General features: G+C 42.0%; 1 protein-coding gene across 10 annotated transcripts in view; it reads right to left on the bottom strand.

Annotated features, from left to right (window-relative positions):
• The window catches only part of ATG13 (autophagy related 13), a 38,894-nt gene extending 33,925 nt beyond the window's left edge, over positions 1-4,969 (bottom strand). For 4 of the 10 annotated variants that reach the window (XM_006772265.2, XM_015569529.1, XM_006772269.2 and 1 more), the window contains exons 1-2: positions 4,622-4,968; positions 4,148-4,263 (exon numbers count right to left, since the gene is read on the bottom strand). The gene's annotated coding sequence lies outside the window, so the exon portion shown is untranslated. Of the gene's footprint in view, positions 1-4,147; positions 4,264-4,621 lie in introns of all 10 variants that reach the window. The other 6 variants (XM_006772267.2, XM_006772270.2, XM_006772268.2 and 3 more) reach the window with 5 other exon arrangements.
• Between the last annotated feature and the right edge of the window lie 313 nt (positions 4,970-5,282).

Raw genomic sequence — 5,282 nt, 5'->3', positions numbered from 1 at the left:
ACATCATAAAATAAAGGGCAGAGCAAATAATTTCAAAGAAACAACTGAATGATTTGGCAAGAGATTATATAATGTCTATATTTTCTAATTTTTAAACTAATTTTTTAATGTTTTGGATTCAGGTATCAGAAAGCTCAATATTGTGCTGTAGCTGACTTGGCTCAGTGGATAGAGCGTCTGATTCGATTCCAGGTTCGATTCCAGTCAAGGGCACATGCCAGGTTGTAGGCTCAATCCCCAGTAGGGGATGTGCAGGAAGCAGCCAATCAATGATTCTCATCATTGGTGTTTCTATCTCTCTCTCCCTCTCCATTCCTCTCTGAAATCAATGAAAATATATTTTAATAAATAAATAGCTCAATATTGTAAATTTGAAACAGTTAACGAGACAAAATAGTTAAGTTCAAGTGCAAACTGAACAAAACAGTCATTTCCCCACTTCAGGCATCAGAGTTATTATTAAAATACAAAGATCCTTTATTCCATTTAGAAAGTTCTTTGTAGACAAATGAGAAACACCAAAGTTTAAAAACTGAAATCATCTTCATACCGAAAAGAGTTACAAAGAAAATTTAAAAGTAAAGAAATAAGCAGATGTACTCAGTTTGAAAAAAGAGGAAGAGGAAAGAAAAAGGACAAAAAGAAAGCAGAAGTATTTATAATGGAATTCCAGGTCAAAAGTTATGAAATGAGATTAAAAGGGACATTGAGTGGTGATAATCTCTGAAAAATTTAACATCTATAAATTTTTGGTTTTGTTTTGTTAATCCTTACCCAAGGATAGCTTTCCCACTGATTTTTAAAGATAGTGGAAAGGAGTGAGGGCAGGGGAGAGAGAGGAGAGAGAGGGAGGGAGAGAGGGAGACAGAGAAAGACAGACAGGCACATCAATTGGTTTCCTCCCACAGGTACCCTGAACAGGGCCAGGGATCAAACCTACAACCCAGGTACATGCCCTAGACAGAATCTAACCCATGCGATGGCCGACCAGCCACACCAATCAGGGCCATAAACCTTTACATTAGCAATATAGCAATAAAATACATGAAGCAAAAATTCCTAGAGATACTAGCAGAGCTTGATAAAAACAAAAATATACCTGAAGACACAATATACCTCTTTGAGCACTCAAGTAGATATAAAAAATACAGAGGATCTGAATAAGAGAAACATCAATGTGAGAGAGACACATTGATTGGTTGCCTTCCACAAATCACCCAGAACTGGGGATAGCCTCAACCGAGGTACATGCCCTTGACTGAAATATAATCTGTGATCCTTCAGTTCTCCGGCTGACGCTCCATCCACTGAGCCAAACCGGCCAGGGCTTCTTTTTTTTTAATCCTCACCAGAGGATATTTTTTTTACCACTGATTTTCAGAGAGAATGGAAGGGAGGGGGAGCGACAGAGAGAGGGAAACGTTGATGTGAGAGAGACACATCAATTGGTTGCCTCCTGCATGCGCTTGGACCAAAAGCAGGGCCAGGGATAGAGCCTCAACCAAGGTACATGCCCTGGACCAGAATCGAACCCATGATCCTTCTGTCCTTGGGCCAATGCTCTAACCACTGAGTTGAACCGGCTAGGGCCAATCTTCATTTCTTATAAAATGATAAAAAAAAATGATGATAGCCCTAACTGGTTTGGCTCAGTGGATAGAGCATCGGCCTGCGGACTCAAGGGTCCCGGGTTCGATTCCGGTCAAGGGCATGTACCTTGGTTGCGGGCACATCCCCAGTGGGGAGTGTGCAGGAGGCAGCTGATCGATGTTTCCCTCTCATCGATGTTTCTAACTCTCTATCTCTCTCCCTTCCTCTCTGTAAAAAATCAATAAACCATGTTTAAAAAAAATGATAAATAATAATACTAGGCAATATGGCAGCTCAAATATTAGCAGAACGGTGACCTTTTTAAAAAAAAAATGATATTTAAAACTGAGGGGAAGAAAGAGTGAGAGACAGAGAAACATCTGTTGGTTGCCTTCCATACATGCCCCAACCAGGGATGGGGCCCGCAACACAGATGTGTGCTCTGATCGAGTATGGCAACGGCAATCTTTTGGTGCATCTGACAACGTTCAACCTACTGAGCCACTCAGGTCAGCCAGCCTGCATTTTTGTTTTTTCTTTTCAATTAGCAATAATCGCACCTTGGATAAACCTCATTGGCTATGGATACTGCCATTTCTTAATGGCGAGTCTCTACTTTTCTTTCAGTCAAAAACAATCAAACAAATTAAGGCCCTAGCCAAGTAGTTCAGTTGGTTAGAGCATCATCCCAAACACCAAGGTTGTGTGGATTTGATCCCGGGTCAGGGCACATACAAGAAGCAACCAATGCATAAATAAGAACAATTGATGTTTCTCTCTCTTTCTCTTCCTTTCTCTCTCTCTATAAATTTAAAACAAAACAAAAAACTTTAAGTTGAATAATAAAAGGTCATAATAGTGAGGAATTTTTTAAAGTATACTCTTCATTCTCTGTGATCTAAGCAGCTCTCCAACCAGTGTTATGAATGTAATTATTCATCTCTTCTGTGATAAAGTAAAATAATAAAAGGTCATATTAGTGAGGAATTTTTTAAAGTATACTCTTCATTCTCTGTGATCTAAGCAGCTCTCCAACCAGTGTTATGAATGTAATTATTCATCTCTTCTGTGATAAAGTAAAAAGGACTTTAAAAGGAAAATAAATATTGTTTTTTCTTTTCAATTAGCAATAACAAACGAAGTTTTAGGGATGTCCAGGCATTATTAAGATTAAGTAACTTTTTCCAGAAGGTGCAATAAATTCTACAGTGGCTACTTTTTCGAAATAGTAAAAAACAGCCTTGGAAAATCACTTATATAGTAACACTTTAGACTTTGGAAGCTCAAAAGTTAATGTCTTAGGCTATTTTTGCATTTAGGCTATAGACATCCTGCTGAGTCATCATGGAAGATATAAGCTAATGCAGTTGGGTGGATGGGGGCAGGAAAGACAATAAGGAAAAAGATTTATTGCCCCAACCTCAATTCAGTACAATTCCAGTATATGGTAGGATCCCACTGTGTCTAACTGAGTTAGTCCCTAAATAAAATATTATAATTTGGCCCTAGCCGGTTTGGCTCAGTGGATAGAGCATCGGCCTGTGGACTGAAGGGTCCCGCGTTCGATTCCGGCCAAGGACACATACCCGGGTTTCGGGTTCTATCCCCAGTAGGGAACTTGCAGGAGTCAGCCAATCAATGATTCTCTCTTATCATTGATGTTTCTATCTCTCTCTCCCTCTCCCTTCCTCTCTGAAATCAATAAAGAAATATATTTAAAAAATATATATATTTATTACAATTTGGAGTGTTTAGTAGCTGAAGATCTGCAGTTTTTGCTTCCATTTTAATATCCACTCTTGAGGGGAAAAAATACAAGTATTCAATAATTACTGTTAGGTGTACAGTAATGGAAAACCAGTGGTTTACAAATTTTATGAAATGTGAATCTCAAAAGTTGCCATCGTCGTCGTCTTTTTTTTTTTTTGTTCATCGTCTTCTTCATTTTATAGGCAACGGGATACAGTTTGGGAACAGTGAATAAATTCACATGTGTTTTACTATACAAATCAGTATATGTGACACTTGCTCCAGCACTTTTTCATCATCCATTGTGTACCAAAAATATTAAATCTGGATTCCATTCTACAAACATTTGTAAGACTTCTGCTCTTATAAATCCTTGTGGAAAAGGGAGTTGAAAACAAAAAGTGTGTAATATAGTTGGAGCCACAATACCCACATGAAAAGAACACTCATAAAACAACACATGAAAATCTGGAGCTTAACTTAGTGTAAGGGAAGGATCTATTGTTTCTTATTACTGCACACCTCCCACTGAAGGTGCTCAATAAGACTCTACCATCTTAGGAGATGAGTTTTAAACTAAAAATAAGAAAACAGGTACTTTTTTTTTCTTTAATATTCATTCATTCACATTCCTTCTCCAGATCTCTCTCCCTCTTTTTCCTCTTTGTAGAGGCAGGATGCCCAGAAGAGGAAGAAACACTGAAAGTGTAACGTTACTCTGAACTGACGAGGAAAACTGAGAGCTGGCTGAGAAAGTGAAAACTGAGATGCGTTAGTGATGAACCCAAGAAGGTGCTTAGCCACTTACCCAGAGATTTATTTAATGAGAATGGATCGCAGGTTTCCTCAGGTCGTTCCACTGCCAGTAAGAAGATAGTCGTGAACCTTGGGTCCCTTTTTTCACTAGTCAACAGTCACCCTCACCTACACGCGGAGTACATATTTGGCACTCAGCAAATCTTGATTGAATGAAAACCTAACCAAACTCATATTGGTACCCAACCCCGGAGTTATGAACCCCAAATTATCTCCAAAACCCCTTAGGACTTCACCCAAAGAACTGAGAAAGTAGAGACGAAAGCTCTGGGATCTTTGTAAAGACGGGGAACAATCAAGGCCCAATGTAGCCTACACCAACCCGACTTCCCAGAGAAAGCTCAGGGAACTGAACTGTGGCTGGTCAGCTTCAGCTTCCCAAGGAGGCCCCCGACGGGCCGCAGATCCATAGCCTCCCACCCGGGGGCGCTGAGAGGTCTGGGGGTATCCCCTCCAAAGTTAGTACCTGCAAAGCTGCGACACAAAGAGTGGCTCGGGGCTCTCATTACGGAGGCAGGGGCCCGGGGCCGGCCAGCTGCGCCTCCCGGCCGAAGGTTCTGCGCTCCGGAGCAGCACTGACAGCCCGGGTCGCAGACAGTTCACCCCTCAGGAGGCTCGTGGATCGAACACCCCCAGTATTCGCTCTCAAGACTGAGCGAGTCGTCGCACACACGTCGACCGGAGCCTCTCGACTCTCCTCACAACTCAAGCGCTCACTCCTGCGTTAAGCCCTTCGGCCGGCCGCTTCCCGGCGCCGCCATCGTTAGTGTTTGTTTTCATCTGCTTCGGTGAACGCGGGGGGAGGAAGAGGGCTACGAGGAAAATACAGCTGTCTAACTTCGGCCGCACTTTCGCTACATACGAACACCCTATTGAATCTCTTTCCTCTTCGAAATTCCCACGAAAATTTATTTCCTTTCCATATGCCTTTATGGCCAATATTTCCCAGAGTCTCAGAAGAAAATAAAAGAGTCAAGAACGGGGACTTTGAAAGAGCTAGACCATTTGGGCCGCGTGAGGAATGTGCAGGGCCGAACCGCAAGTCACTGCGGCAGGGACCAGCGAGGACGCGGCGTGGGGCGAACGCTGACGCAGAGGGGGCGGTGTCTGTGCTGAGCAGCGTGGCG

This window comes from Myotis davidii, unplaced genomic scaffold, assembly GCF_000327345.1.
Source record: "Myotis davidii unplaced genomic scaffold, ASM32734v1 scaffold265, whole genome shotgun sequence".
NCBI lineage: Eukaryota > Metazoa > Chordata > Mammalia > Chiroptera > Vespertilionidae > Myotis > Myotis davidii.
The sequence above is the reverse complement of the archived record's forward strand: the minus strand, read 5'-3'. Positions and strand labels throughout refer to the sequence as shown.